Source organism: Lissotriton vulgaris, chromosome 4_1 (assembly GCF_964263255.1).
Source record: "Lissotriton vulgaris chromosome 4_1, aLisVul1.2, whole genome shotgun sequence".
NCBI classification, from domain to species: Eukaryota; Metazoa; Chordata; class Amphibia; order Caudata; family Salamandridae; genus Lissotriton; species Lissotriton vulgaris.
Genome location: NC_141691.1, coordinates 464441649 through 464458695, shown reverse-complemented (window position 1 = coordinate 464458695; position 17047 = coordinate 464441649).

Sequence of the window (17047 nt, the reverse complement as noted above, 5' to 3'; positions counted from 1 at the left end):
AGAATCTTTGGGACCGTCTGGTACATACCTGTCCAAAGGAGGTATTAACAGAGACCCGTGGCACTCTCTGGGATCTTCCAGCAAAACAAGGACACCAACCTTGTGGAGCGTGTTCTGTTTGTGCCCAGACCAGTAGAACAACCCAAATTGACATAGGGACTAATCGCCCTTGGGTACTGAAACGTTTCTCCAATTGTAACAGCTTGCATGTGATCTACCAGTTGGTCTGTCCCTGCAATGAGAGATTTATTGGGATGACTACACGTAAGGTTCGTACACGCATGTTAGAGCATAAGAGCGCTTTTAGTTGCATGAAGAGTGTATCTAACTTAACCAAACATTTTGTAGAGCATCGTCACAAGGAAACTGATTTCAGTTGGACTGTCCTAGAAAACCCGTTGATCCTCTCTCACATTTTGGATGTTTCTAAATTTCTTTTTATGAAAGAACAGAGGTGGATATACAAGCTGCGCTCGGACTGCCAGGGGTTGAATGATGAAATACCCTGGACCACCCTCTGACAATACAATATCATTGCAGGAGGGCCCATTACTTAGAACTGCATATGACATTGTTGACACTGTCGTTCGTGGAAACATGAGATGGTTTTTGACATACACTATTTGAATCTGCTTACATACTGCTGCGTTTGGCGTGTATTCTACATATAGGTCACACATATGAGGCTCGGTTGTCATGTGCTACCTTTGTGAACATTATATACCTGGGTAACAATCTACCATCATGTTACAGGTTATTGTCGCCATTCAATGACTGGGCGCGGTGTATCTGGACAAATACATTACAACTATTGACTGAGATAGCCATTTGGCAGTTCTAAGACATACTGCCAGACCATATTGCGGTTTTTGGCTGTGCATTACTACCATTTACAGAGTAAGAAACGTTTACCTAGTCACTCCGTTTAAAATGCTGTTGTGGCGTCCTTTTTTGAGAATGCCTATGAGGCACGTGAATTTTGGGTTGCATTGGAGGCTTTCACGATCAGTGAGCGCAAGCGCCTCATTTAGGAACTACTACTCTGAGCAGGATGACGTCATCCTGTAGTTCGATGAGTCTCGCTGGATTACGCGCCTGACTCGGTCTTCCGGCTCTGAGTAAACAGCGAGCCGGTGCTCAATGGGGTAAGCCGTCTTCTGGCTCATGTTTTAGATCATTGTTCTAGGCAATCATTTGCCATGACATTATATGGAGCTTTAAGATACAGGTGTGCGAAAAGACGTTTTTCGTCTTGCTTTTGAATTGGAGAGCGCGTCTGTGATTGGACACTTCGTAGGCATTACACTCTATTTGACTCGCTGCGACTGCTCCGTTCGTTGCCTCCCCCAAACTCGGGACCTGCCAGAGGCAACGACGGACAGGTATGCTTAGATGTCGGAAGAGGGTGATGCTATCTATGGGGCCGATTCATAGAACAAACTTAAGACAAAATCCTAAACTTACTACTTTTGATATTCACAGAAGTTAGGATTTTGTCTTAAGTTTGTCTTAAGACAAACTTAAGACAGACTTAAGTTAGGATTTTGTCTCAAGTCTGTCTTAAGTCTTTCTTAAGTCTGTCTTAAGACAAACTTAAGACAAAATCCTAACTTCTGTGAATACCAAATGTAGTAAGTTTAGGATTTTGTCTTAAGTTAGTTCTGTGAATCGGCCCCATAGATGTGTGTTTGAGACTTTGATTATGTGTCTCACATTTAGTGAATTTGGCAATCAGATAAAGCCTATTTTATAATCGGCTATACTATCAGGACCAGGCTTATTAGGGCATAGGCCTCTGTTTGAGAGACCTGGTGAGAGGTGTGAGCCCTTAGTAATTTGAGGGTACTTGAATAGCAACAGAACACGAAGTTAAGGATAACGACAGGAGTGCTTACATTAGTACAGAGTAGAGTGGAATTAGGTTTTTTCACCCATTTGCATCATGCACCCGTATCCTTACTTTTCTAGAGCGTGGCCTCATTATTCCTGAGTATGTGTCCAGGTGAGGTGAGGTACAACCCCCGGTTGTGCTGGGTGAGTGTAATTATTTTTCTTTCTATCTCACTAGGAGGAGAATGAGTGGGACTTGTTTTATTTTGAATACTATGTTTGCTTTATGTTTTGCTGTTCCAGATGCATTCAATCATCTACTGACACGGAGGATATGCAACTGCATTACTGTATCCTTTTTGATTTTTCACTTGATCATTTCTTCTGTCACTGTATTTTTTTGCGTGACATAATCACTTTGCAGTAGCAACGTTCAGAACAGAGTCCCTGAAGAAAGCCTTGGGTCTTCCCCATTTAGGCTGAAACATGTTGGCCCCTATGCAGTTATTTGTTAAACACTGCTTTCTTGCACTGTTCTTGTTTTTAACTAGGAGGAGGCCAGATCCCTAATAAAATTACTTTTCTTGTCCTCTATCCTTTTTTAAAATTCACCACCTTCATGATTTTCTTGCACTGCATCTTAACCCATCAGGTTGATATCACTTGGCCCAAAAGTGTTTGTGGGCAGTGACCCTACTGTGGTACAAGGTAAGAACATGGTCTCAATGATCAAGAGACTTTATTACCTTGGTTGGATGACCAAATGATAACATTGATCATCACAAGTTTTTGATGGGAATCCTACGAATACCTTTTGGGTTTTACTCACAAATCACTGCAGACATTGTGTTTGATAATATTGTCCTACTCGTTGAAACTAGCTGTTAGTCATTAATGTATTAAGTACTATTGATGACAGCTTGAGATAATTCATTTATCTTCTTTTCTAGACCCCTAGGTTTCTTTGTTGTTTATAATCGATAGACAGCCTCATGACCGACGTCGCCTTTGTTTCCAAAAGCTGGAGCTACACCACATCCAGGCATGACACCGCCAATGAGCATCCCCAAGACCACAAGGTCCAGAGAAAGAACCACCTCCACTGTCGAGGAGGAAGACTCACCATCGCATACAGGAGCCCCATCTGGACATCCACATCCAGCAGAAATGACCAGCACTGAAACACAGGAATCCTCCACTTCCAGATCCAGACAAGCCACAGGACCACCCAGTGCAGCACCCTCTCCACTAGACCACCGGAACCTCACTACCAGGCTCCAACTACCATTGCCAAGCCCTGCGCCCCACATGCCATCACCTCCACAGACTGCTCTCAACTCAGGGACCTGAACGTACACCTCGGAAACTGTGACGACACCAATGCCATCACTCCCCTAGTCGACCGCGTAAACGTTGGACAGGTACTGCTGATCAACATGCCCACTCACATTGGTGGAAACACCCTCCAGGAAATCCCTGCGTGAGGGAGAGACATCAGTTTCAGACACAACACCCAGCACTCATGGACGGGACACCATTGGGACCGTTTCATCCTCCTCACCCACAACGTCCTCTGGAGGCCACCTGGTTCAACACAGATATACCAGACGCACGAAGCTCCTGTGGACAAATATGGAAAACATGCCACACAGGGGAACCATGGACAGTGGGACCCTCCATAGTAGTGACCAGAAGTAATGCCACAAGCATGTAATGTACAGCAAACATACCTCCTTTACTAACAATACCCACAAGCAACGGCCAAGGAAGGGATCAGAGTCATACATCAGTTTGCAAAACTCCATGGATCCGTGGCCATCACAAACTCTTCAACATGTACATGGCAAACCTCACCGCGATCAGAAGACATTATGGGCTCAGCGGTGTACCCTACACAGACACACCCCAGCTCATCCTCTCAGTCATTGAGTTACCCAAAGACACCATACTCTGTTGGCATGAAGGAATTTTGTATGTAGCTGCCTGGAGGAGATACAGCAGTTTGATATCAACTTGGTGGAAAGCAAGTCCCTCATCCTTGTAACCTGCACCTGGTTTCCCCCTGCCGTTGTAGATCCATCACCCCTTACCTCATACCCCACCTCAGCAACATCCTCCACTCCTCCTTCTCCATTAACCACAAGAGCTACGCTGTGGACTCCAACAGCGTCAACTGCCTACGCATGTTCGAATTGCACTTCAAATGGAAGTACCATCAACCCCGCCGTCATGAGCCTTAGTCTTGCCTGTGGAATGCACCGGATGCTTGGAACAACAGAAGCATTTGACACAAGCTAAGAGGCGTCCGGAACGCCGCAGCAAGCCTCATCCTTGGGACACTGCGTCACAAGCACAGTCAGATCAAACTGCAAAACCTCCACTGGCTCACCGGGGGCAAGCAGATCATCTTCACACTCCTCACACACACCTACAAAGCCATCATCAACATTGTACCTACATTCCTCAACAAGAGAGCTTCCCCCACATACACAAGTTGCACCTCGGCAATGCAAACCTCGCCCTGGCAGAGGTACTCCACATCCGCAGGCACAGAACAGGAGTGTGGGCATTATCGCACACCACAGTCAAGACATGAAACATTTGCCCAATGAACATCATTCACTCCACAACCCTACACATGTTCACGATTGAGCTCATTACCTAAGTAAATGTTAGCAAGTAGCCCAATAGATTGTTTACCACATTAGGAGCAGGAAAAGTCAGCTCAAACTGCAACTATTTGTTTCATTATATGCAGTATGGATTTCCAATATGAGCCCAGGTTAAAAAAAATGTTTTCTTTTTTTTTCTTTTTAATAATGCGCCTGGTTACTATCAGCTAGAGTGTCCCTGCGCTGCAGTAAAGGCCAACAGCACCCTCCCAGACAATACAGACCCACACAAGTAAAAACCCCCTTTAGTTTACTCTGTGGGAAGAGATGGGTTTTCAGTTCCTTACGGAAAATCACCTCCGAAGCCTCCATCCGGATCACCCACAGGAGTTTGTTCCACTGTTGTGCTGCCGCAAAATGAAAGGAGCGACCACCCATCCTTGCTCTCCTAATGGTAGGTATACTGACCTTCCCCATCCCGCTAGATCTTAACTGATGGGTAGGGGTATGAGGAGTTAAAAGATTGTGGAGTTAGGTTGGCCCCTTCCTCTTTAAAATCCATTGGCTCACACAGAGAGCCTTGAACAGGATGCACTCCTTGATCGGAAGCCAATGCAGGGAAGGGGCTCTCTTGGGCAGCATCAGAACTAGGCGGGCTGCCGCATTCTGGATATGTTGTAGCCTCTGAATGCATTTGGCATTAGCTCCCAGGTAGAGGACTTTCCCATAGTCCAGCCTCAATGTCACCAAGGCATGGAACATGGTTTTCCTAACTGTGGTGGGTAGCAAGACTATGGTCTTCCTAAGTCCCCTCAGAACTCCAAAGTATGTGCCTGCCACTCGTCTTGTGTGGTGTTCAAATAAGAGCTTGGTGTCAAGTCACACCTCTAAATTCCTAACCTGTTTGCTAGGTGTGGGAGTTGGGCCCAATGTCTGTGGCCACCATGCCGACATCCACACTGATGGAGCTTTGCCTATGACCAGCACCTCCATTTTATTTCCATTCAGTTTGAGGCAATTGGTAGCCATCCAGGATGCCAATTCTTGCAGACATGTTGTAAAATTACTGGCTCCTTCTCATCTGGTTGTGTAAGAGACACAATCAGTCATGTGTCGTCAGCATAGGACACAACCGTGACCCCAAGTGTTTCCGTAATCTCTGCGATCGGTGTGACATAGAGATTGAATAGGGTCGGACTGAGGTTGGACCCCTATGGGACCCCCTGTTTCAACTTGATGTTTTTTGCACGGTGGGGTCCCTGGACTACCTGGAAACTGTGGTCTTGCAGAAAAGATTCCATACATTCCCAGGTTTTACCAAACACCCCTCCCTTTCTGAGACACCGAAGCAGCGTGTAATGAGCCACCATATCGAATGTGGCGCTTATTTCCAAATAGTTGAGTCGACAGGAGCAGAGCCGATTTGGTCGAGTAAGATGCTCGAAAGCCTCATTGGGTCAGGTGGAGAAGACTGTGTTTACTAATATGGGCCGTCAGTTGGGTGTTGGCTACCTTCTCTGCAATTTTCACGATGTAGGCTAATAGCGAGATAGGGCACAGATTGTCCAGTTCATCCATGCTGACATTGGGTTTCTTTTTCAGAGGGAGAACAGCAGCCTCCTTCCATTTATTAGGAATGATGCCTCAGCTAAAGGAAAGCTCTAGAAGATGTCTGATGTGGGGCTCGAAGGTCTCAATACAGCATCTTGGGCGGTACATGGTCCCTGGGAGAACCAGGCGTAATGTTAGCAGCTATCGTGTTTAAAATGTCATAAGGTAGAACCGTAAAAGTATCAAGACATTCTGTCCCCCTTCTATTAATGAACACATCAGCATCCATATGCCCATTCCAAGCCGAGACCTTATCTGAGAAGAAGTCTGCCACTCGGTTGCTGGACTCCACTGAGCCTACCATGGGAGCAACAATATTGGACAAGTAGAATATCTCTTTAAAGACAGTGAATAGCTCCTTGACTGAGTCCTCTGCTGTCTATATCCTCCCCTTATACTAAAGAGCTCACATCTTTTTAATTAGGGCATGATAGCCCTTGAGACTGGCTTTATATTCACTCCTGCAAAGCGCCGAGAAATCTCTTTTCCAGGTTCTTTCGAGGCGCTTACAAGCTGCCTTTGCCATTCTAAGTTCAACCCCAAACCAGGGGGCAGATTTTATTTGTCTACCTGACACCTTTGTGGACCAGGGTGCATTCCTATCGAGAGCCTCTGTGATGTGTCTATCTAAAGCATCACAGGTAGTCTCAATATCCAATCCGCCCGCAGGACTTCTCACCTGGTCTTCTATTTGAATTCTATGGTGCTTATTCATGTAGACCCTTCTCACCACTTTTCCTGTTGTTGAAGTTGTGACAAATGTATTGCGCTTGTTGCTAATGTGGACACTGGATCACCAAATGATCTGGTGCTGATCCCGCCACCCCAGTGCCTTGGGACCTTTGCAGGTTGTTAGCGCGCTTCATAAACCCCATATTGGTTGTCGATGAGGATGGTGCTACACACAGGGTGATGATGCTTACCCGCTCAATATGCTTGTACATATCTCCCTCTGCTCATTTATGTATTGGCACAATCATTGGGCACAGACAACTGAATTTGTGTGTGACAGTGCATGTACAATGTCATGCACTGTCATGCCAGTCACCCCAGCATGCATCCAGTGATCCATACATCTACATGTCATTGACCAGGTCACTTGCTGGCTTCATGTTTTTACGCTGTGGTGTAGGCTTGCTTGTTAATTTGGATTTGTATTGCACAAGTGCACAGACATGAATTTTAATGTGTACAATACTCATATATGGCTTTATTTGTGTTTTACAGACAACATGACTCCAGGGCAGATCCATGCTTTTGAAGTGCGAACTGAGCGGTACCGTCATGGTAAGAAGGTGGGTAAGGGGTACCGTAACATGGCCAGGAGGTACCGCGATGAGTATAAGAACGGCACATGGAAAGCGTTGCCATAGTATTACACTGATGCCCCACAACCCATTGCTAGACCATTAGGAGTCAGTGGTGTGTCAATTTCACAACAGGTGGCACCTCCCCCTCCTGCATCAGCACCATCAACAGGCACTGTCAGCTCTGGAAGTGGTGCCCAGGTGGTCCATTTCCCCTTGTGGGACCAGACAACATTGCAGGACATTGTTGTTTCACTTGACACCATAAAGAAGCAAATTGCTGACCTTACCATGCGTGTAGTGGACATTCAGCGCCACCTAGGCATGCCATGAAGTCTTGCCCAGAAGGACACAATCTCCCTCTTCTTCCAAACCCAACGTTCACTTCCTTGATGTTGTAGTGTTAGGGTAGTTTCTAATTTGTTAGGTAGTATAGTTTTATTGCAGGTTTTAGATAGTGTTAGCTTTTTAGGTAGGCATAAGATTGTATTGGTTCTTCTGTAGTTGTGGATAAGTTTCCTTTTCCTTTGGGTGGGGGGTTGATGTTTTTACTGTTTAAAAAAATACAAAAACCCCCAAAAATATTTTTTGTGTGTGTTACATGTTTAGTTAGTATATGCATAACTTAGAAGTCCTAGGCCCGTCTCGTGATGTGCCTTAAGGGTGGGAGGGGGGTTGATGTCCACAATGTGTTGTTGCATGTTTAGAATTAGTCAGGGTAGCTAGTTCAGATAAGTAATGTTTGGTTAGTTAGATTAGATGTAAGTAGTGTTTTTTTAGATATAAGTGTAGTTGTAGGTCTATTGTGTTTTTTATACTGTGTCAATAAATAGTTTTATAGTTTTGAAATCTGCTTGCACTCATGTCAGGGATGATTTTGTGCAATGTGTCTCAAGCCATTTTATGCTACCTCTTGCCATCATTGGACTATCCCTTCAAATTGCTAAGTATGCACATGACATGTTAGCTTGCAGAATGTTTTTTTGACACATACCTCTGATGTGAGCACACTGAGCTTGCATGGATGGCTGGGAGTACATTTGTGTTAACTTCAAGATATAGGGACACTCATCTGTTACGTTCAGCATGGACTGTGACGCACACTTTTGGACTGCACATGTGGCCCATTTTGCAGTTCACCTGATGCGATGCCATGGCATGTGAATACAGGTAGGTACTGTCATCCAAAATGGAGATTGAAGGATGAGCATAGTTCAAAGGATTCTGTCACATACCACCATGTCAGATGCTCATGGCACTGAGTCCATCTACATTGCACAGACATAGCCACACTTACTGTGTGGTGCCAGTGAGTCTGCTTCCTGAGCAGAATAAGTGACAATGGGTCATATTATCAAGAAGGGCGTTAAAATTACAGCTGCTTTAGTGGCAGGATACTGCTGCTAAAACGGCAATTATGAGCTTGATAACATGCCCTGGAGAATTTGCTTAGAAGCCCATGTTCTGGTGTGGACATGGGCTTCTATGGGAATTCCCAACGGAATATTATCAAGCCCATTATCGCAGCTTTAGCAGCAGTTTCCTGACGCTAAGGTGGCGATAATTTTAACGCCCTTGTTGATGATATGCTTCTATGTTTGTCTGCTCACTCTCAGGCCCATCCATGAGTTGTTAGTCATCTGTGTGCATTGTCTTATGGACATGGCACAGCAGTATCCAGATTTAAAATAGTATTCAGGTAGTAAGTGAGGTATTCACAATTGGCATAACTCGCAAAGTAAATGTGGGAGTAGTGCAATCCTGCTTCACAGTGTTTAATCTCCTACATTGCTAAAGTGACTCACTGCACTAATCATGTTTTGACTTCATACTAAAAGTCGTTTGGGTTGTGGCTCATTGTTGTGATGCACAAAAGGGTGAAATGTGGCGTTGCTCCCTGTACTGCTAGTGCAATGGCTGAACTGGGGTAGTGTGGAGTGCAAAAAAACGATGGAGTTAGGCCCGGATCTCTGTACTGGGGTGAATGTATGACATTGTTCTGTATTCTGTCCATCAACTGTTGTTTTTGCATTTGTCACCCCGAGTGGGATGGGTATGCTCAGACCTGAGTCCCATGCTCTCCACACGACTGGAGCCAAGCTATCCTGGGTGATGACCGCTGATAGCCAGAAACCGGTCCTAGGATGCTTGATTCCGGTCGAGGAAAGACATGGCTTGGCAGTTCAGGCTGGACTGTTCCCATGACGCACAGGGTCAAGGCTGATTTGCATATGGCCATGACTGAACTGGGGTGGTGTGGAGTCCAAAAACTGATGGATTTAGGCCCAGATCTCTGTACTGGGGTGAATGTATGATATTTTTCTGTGTTATGTCCATCAATTGTTGTTTTTGCATTTGTCACCCCGAGTGGGATGGCTATGCTCAGACATGAATCCCATGCTCTCCACACGACTGGAGTCAAGCTATCCTGGCTGATGACAACTGATAGCCAGAAACCTGTCCTAGGATGCTTGATTCCGGTCCAGGAAAGACATGGATTGGCAGTTCGGGCTGGACTGTTCCCATGAGGCACAGGGTCAAGGCTGAAATGCATATGGTCATGTCTGAAATGGGGTGGTGTGGAGTGCAAAAAAACGATGGATTTAGGCCCAGATCTCTGTACTGGGGAGAATGTATGACATTGTTCTGCATTCTGTCCATCAACTGTTGTTTTTGATAGTGTAATGGAAACTTGTTTCTGAAGTTACTACTGCCATTGAGACATGCTTATGCTGCACAAGAATTGTTGTCAGTGCTTTTGACTATCTGCTGAGTGCAGTGCCATATACATCACTACACACATTGCTCGATATACTCACAGCGGTCACAGCATGAGAGGGGTAATATTTATCCTTAACTTGTTTGGCTACAGAGATGGGCTGACTGAGGGTTGGCATTTTGGTGTTGACCCCTATGTGCCACTCTACTTTGTTGATGCTGACAATGAGGTGGGGTATGTCTGTGTTGGACATGTGCCCTTCTGTGTCTCCATCAATGAGGATGTGCAGTCCTGACTATTGGAATGTGATGTGTAATTTGATCTATACCAACAGGGTTAGTCCACCACATCATGTGTGAGTGGATGTGACAAGACATATCATTTTACAAGTGTTAATGATGACACAAGCCATGGGCAACAACAGATTTTGACATGTACGGATACATGACTTTACCTGATGGTCTATTGGCCTAGATTGGGACATTTGAATATTGTTGTATTAGTGCAATGGCGGCACCACCAGTTCACATATATAGACCCAATTTTCAGTGTCTCCGTATCTATTTACTTCCAATAGCAACTAGAGAGAAAGGGCATGAGCAGGCACTCCTGTACCCCAATCAATATATAAACAGCAACAACGGAGTGACTAAAGTGAAAAAACAAATAAAAATATATCTAAACAACAATATTTTTGTTGCCTTTTTGTGCCTACACTTATACATATCTATTGTATATCACAATCTATACATACACACATGTACACGTATATATGTGTACATGTGTGTATGTATAGATTGTGATATACACATAGATATGTATAAGTGTAGACACAAAAAGACACCAAAAATATTGTTGTTTAGATATATTTTTATTTGTTTTTTTACTTTAGTCACTCCTTTTTTGCTGTTTTTATATTCTGTATCTATTTAAACATGTTCACTGCTAGTATTTCCCTTGGTGTACCTTCTGGGTGACTCAGTGTCCAGACCATGTTTGCTGACTTTGTAACTTGATATTTTGAAAACAACTAGCATATGTGTGATTTGAACATTTTTATTTACATTAATGGACTGGATATTGTACCAGTGCATGGCCATACATTCACACATTGCATAGGGTGCCCGTTGGCGGTCCAGACAGAGTCAATTGATGGTAACAGGTCCAAAGGAAGAGGCATTGTTCAGTCCACAGGCTGGTTGAAGTGGAATTGGCAAGGAATGAGGTGATATGGTAGTCCATGGGGGTGTCCAAGTTGGTTCCAGAGGCCAGTGAAAGAAAGTGCAAGAAGTGTAACCGTGGCATGATACTGAGCACAGCACCAAGGAAGAAACTGGCCTTTTGGCTCAGAGGGATGCTACCGCTTTCTCCTCAGCCGAACTGCATTGTCATCTCATCTCCATCATCTGGTGTGTCATGTGCCTCACATGTTTTTGTTGGTGTTGTGGGTGCAGCACTGTGAGGCACTGACACATCAGGTGGTGGAGCCGAGGATGTTGAGGCAGCAGCAGCATCCATCTGCGCCAATCCTTGTGGCAGCAATGAGGCAATGAACTAGTGCAGGGCATGGTAGATCCCAGCAACCTCACGCATGCAGGTAGCCCTGGCAGCCATGTCTTGGGACTGTATGCACTCCATGGTCTCCATAATCCTGCGGATGTTGGCCAGATCCTGGCTGACACTGCTGGTGCCACTCAGAGTTGATAGTAATTGGTGTCTCTGTATCAGAACTCTAGCAATGTCAGCCATGGACCTTTCAAGAGCATTGAAGGGGCCGTTGGTGTCCGTGATCTTCTGCATGTGGTCCCTAACGGGACTGAGACACCCACGTAGGGTTTCAAGTTTGTCTGCCAGGTGCTCAAACCCCACCTGCACCTGTTCTGCCAACTGCTGCTGGAGCTTTCAATCTGCCTTTGGAAGGCCAGGGTTGTGGTATCGGGCTCCTGGGAGGCAGCTGTGGCGGGAGGTGCCTGCTGCTGGTTGGTTTGTGCAGGAGGTGGGGTTGCCGCAATGCTGCTGGGTTGCCCTGCTGATGGAGGTGAGCAGTTGAGGGTGTCAATCAGGAATTGCAGGGATTCCTCGTCGATGATGTTGTACATGTCCTCGTCATTAGTGGTGGTTTGGCCAGGCTGCTGTCCAGGAGGTACTGTTTCTCCCTTTGAAATGTGATATGGGAGATATAGTTTAACAGTGTTTGTCATCTACAATCATGGATTGGATTATTTGACTTGCAGACAGCAGGACAATGTCAATTTATACTGTTTTTGAGGGGAGGCGTAGTTGTTGTCGGATGGGTATGATTTTGATGAGGTTGCTTATGTGAAGTTGTGGTGGTACATGATGGTCTCACAGTGCCATTTTAGCAAGAAGATCAATTGAAATGGCTCCGCTTTAGCGCAAGGAAACTGCCACTTAAGCGGAGATGAGATGCTTCATGATATGCGCAATAGAATTCCAGTAGAAGGTTAGGTTACATGTGCAGGACATCTAAAAGGGGTTTCTATTGGAATTCTATGGCGCATCTCATGACGCCCCTTATCGCTGCTTTAGCAGCATTTTCCTGCAGTTAAAGTGGCGCTCATTTAATCAAGCCTCTTGCTAATGTGGGACACATTTTACTAATATGACAGAAGTTATAGGACAATCTCTATACACAGGTCTCCCAATTTGTGTCCTCTGTTTATTTGTGTGAGCAATGCACTTTTCAACACAGAGTAGTTATTGTTGGTGGGGTCAGAAGTGTATGTGTATGCACTGCATTGTGGGCTGGTGGTACCTACAGCTTTTTTTCACAGGCCATATTCCCTTTCTGTTGATGGGCCTTAGAGTTCTGATGTTTGAGAACGGTGTGCTGTGGCACATTGGGAGTTATGTGAGTCTTGGTCAGGGTTGTTGCAGTTTTTGTTTCTTCTTTATATAAGGGGTTGTATGTACAAAAGAATTTGTCAGTGTTGTTTGCATGTTTTATGATGTTGTCCACACTCAGCAAAATCAGTGAGATGACATGATACTTGTACAATGTATGGCCTGCACACATACTATTTATCAGGCAGTGGCACTTGACTTGGCAATGTGGCTCAGAGACACACAAGTTATCTGTGTACTGCATATGCGCAGGTTTGTAGTCTGGGTATGTTGCTGTCTGTTTGGGGCACACTTTAGGCCCTTTAGCAAGGAGAGCTTACTTGCAGTTTCAACCTGTGCAGCTGTATGTGGTACACATGGACATCTATGTTGCTTTGTCTGTCGTGATGTGTCTGGTGTGCATGTTGTACGTCACGCCTGCATTGCTGTGTGCCCTCCATTTGTGAAACGCGTTGTGTGTGTGATTCTTTGTGTGTTCAAACATTTGTGGCTGGCAATCCAGACAGGGGCATGTTACCAAGGAAGTGGCAGTTATAGACTTAAGCCATATAAAGGAATTTTTTGAAGGAATGAGGGGCCATATGAACACGAATGGTGTTGAGGATATTCCTACTTTAGCGTCAGCATTAGCGAACTGCCACCGAATCGGCGATAAGGGGCTTGATACTATGCCCTGCAGACTTCCATTTGCAAGCCATGTCCTTGTGTTAACCGGTGATTATTTAGTTATTTTGACTTGAATATTTCAAGGACAATTTTGACACTTTAGCATGATTTCCCTTCAGCAAAAACAGCAAGGATGTGATTGTCTTTCTTACAGATATTGCCCATTTTACTAACAACTCCCCCCACCACTTACACTGCACCAGGCTCACACATGTTCGAGTGGGTATGGTGCAGGCTGTTGTTTCCCCATGCAATGTTTTGAATGTGGAACAACTTTACACTGGCACAGGATCCGTAGCAATATTTTACCAGTGTGTCTGCAAGCAGGGAGGTTTGTGTATGTGGAATTAGTATTTTCTTATTGCACATGGAGTGCTCAAAGACAGCATTTTTGAACTTTCATATGTGCTGCTCGATGCAGCATACATGTGACTCAGGAACTGGCATCTGGTTCCACAGTTTGCTCATGTACAGGTAAGGACACCTTCCAGCGCATTTGAAAACTATGGCTTTGACTTTTCTGATGTGGGCTGCACGTGGTGGTACACCCGGAACTAGCTAATGTGAAGATATGTCATGCATTTCTCAAAATGTTGGTACCTTAGGCCCAGGCATTCAGTGATGTTCACATCTGCACTGCCACATGTAATATCCGCTCTTGTAGAATGGCAGCATCAGCTTCTGTGGTGACACCCACCACTACAACAACTGCATGCCCCCTTTCAGAGAAGGTTTAGCATGGAAGTGGCCACATTTGCAAATCAGCGTGAAGACACTTTACATAGCATAATTAAAAATTCGGAGAATTGACTCTGGCTTGGTCATGTTGCGCTGTCCCTATCACTACCGCTGATTCCAAAATGAGTGACATTGTCGTTGTGATGGGGGCTTGTTGATATGGCTAATGGTGTAAACACACTCTACCCTCAAGCTTGAGCCAACTTGTGGTGTGTAAGTGTTCTAGGTTTCTGACCCTTGGTTGTGCGCTCCGCCTGTGTGCCTGTGCCCCAACCTGCTGCCGCTGTCAGGGTTTCCAGGCCCCCTCCTGCCCCTGATCGGAGTTCTGTTTCATTTCATTCTATACTGTGCTTTTGTATAGTTCACTGTTGCTCTTTGTGCCTGCCTGTGAGTTCTGCTGTGCTTTTAAATTTACTGTTGGTCTCTGCTCCCCCCTCCTAGCCCTCTCCATTTTTGTACATTCTTCATAGCCCGCATGTTACCACTGCTGCTCCCCCTGCAGCCCCTCCACTCTCCCATTCGCCTGCCCCCACCTCCCAGCTGCTCCTCACTCCAACCTCCCCTTCTTATGGCAGCCGCTGTACCCCCGCACAGCGGGAGCACCGCTGGCACGCAAAAGGTGCACCAAAGGCAAGCCCGTCTGCGCACGTCCATGCCTGGACCTCGCACAGCGCTAGAACCCTGCAATTCCACAACACCAGACTCCGCTCCAGCTCCAGCACCCTCCACGCACTAAATGCAGGACGATCACACACCTGCTGCCTGGCCACCCGGAAGCGCACACAAGGACCCTGCTCCTTCCTGAACTGCAGCTACACCAGCATCTGACTCGCCAACCAACCGACAAGGAAGGAACCCAACCACCTTAGATGCATCCTCCTCAACAACCATTCTGCACGCAAACACATCGTTGAACTCAGGGACCTACTCGACTCAACCTCCCCAGACATCACATTCCTGACAGAGACCAGGATGAACCCCTCCTCGGCACCCGACATCGCCATAGCCATCACGGACGACTACAAGCTCACCCACAAGGACCGCTCCAATGGAGTAGGAGGAGGAATCCCCATTGTATGCAGGAACACCCCCAGAGTCTCAACTAGCTCCGACAACACCCTCAGCACCGCTGGACACCTACACTTCCAGATCCACATCAACCCCAACACCACCCTCAGAGGAACACTCATCTAGAGTCACCCCGGACCTCAACCAGATTTCAGCGACTCCATCAGTGACTTCATCAGCACACATGCCCTCCACGGACTACATCCTCCTCAGGGCTATGAACATCCACCTCGATAACAACAACGCCACAAACTCCACCACTGTGATCGAAAACCTAGCCAACTCGTCACAACACCCACCCACTCCGCCGGAAACATGCTCAACCCTTTCTTATCCGCAACCTCCCACATCTCCGTCAAACAAACCAGCAAACTCCGCTGGACCGATCATTGCTGCATCCACTTTACCTTACGGAATCCCACCTTGCACCTCCGCTCCCAAAAAATGCCTGGCTGCTGCTGGAGAAATGTCACCGAAGACCAGCTAACCACCACCCTCGCCCTGAGCTGCTGACACCACCGCCTGCAAACTCAGAGAGTGGATCGACGACCACACCAACCCCCTTGCCCTGCTCAGAGAACCCTCCAACAGTCCCACCAGCAAGAGAGCCAGCTGGTTCACTGAAGACCACCAGGCCTCCAAGCAAAATGCCAAAAGCTGGAGAAGAACTGGCTCCATGAACAAGCACTGGACTACTACACAGCCCACAAACACGCAACCCACAGACACCATCACATCATCAGATCTGCCAGAAGGGTGTCCTTCATATAACGCCTAAACAACAACACACACAACAGCATAGAGCTCTTCATCATTGTGAAGGAACTCTCCAACCCCACCTCAACATCAACGCCATCCCACCTGCGCAAGACATGTGCAACTCGCTGGCCACCTTCTTCCATCGCAAGATCGCAGACATGCCTGACAGCTTCAACAACACGACCACCACAACAACCACTGAAACACCCCATGACCTCCATCAGCGCCAAACGCCTACTCTCCTGGACCTATATCAACGACGACAACGTCATCAAGGTCATGAACACCATCCACTCTGGATCTCCGTCAGACCCCTGCCCATACCACATCTTCAACAAAGCCAGCACAGCCATCACACCCCATCTCCGGAAAGTCATCAACATCGCCTTCGAGACAGCAACCTTCCCAGAGAGCTTGAAGCACACCAAGATTAACGCCTTACTCAAGTAACCCAAGGCAGACCCCAAGGACCTCAAGAACTTCTGGCCCATCTATCTGCTCCCGTTCTCGGCAAAGGTCATTAAGAAAACATCAACATACAACTGACCTGTTACCTTGAGGTAAACAGCATCCTGGACCCATCACAGTCTGGTTTCCGCAGCAACAACAGCACCAAAACTGCCCTCATTGCCTCCAAAGATGACATCAGGACCCTGCTACACAACAGAGAAACCGCGGCCATCATCCTAATGGACCTGTCAGCTGCCTTTGGCACAGTCTGCCACCACACACTCCGGGCACACCTCGACAACACCGTGATCCGCGAGATTGCCCTGAACTGCACCACCTTCTTCCTCGCCAGCAGCACACAGAGCGTCCGCCTCCCTCCCTTCCTATATAAAGCCACAAAGATCATCTGCAACGTACCCCAT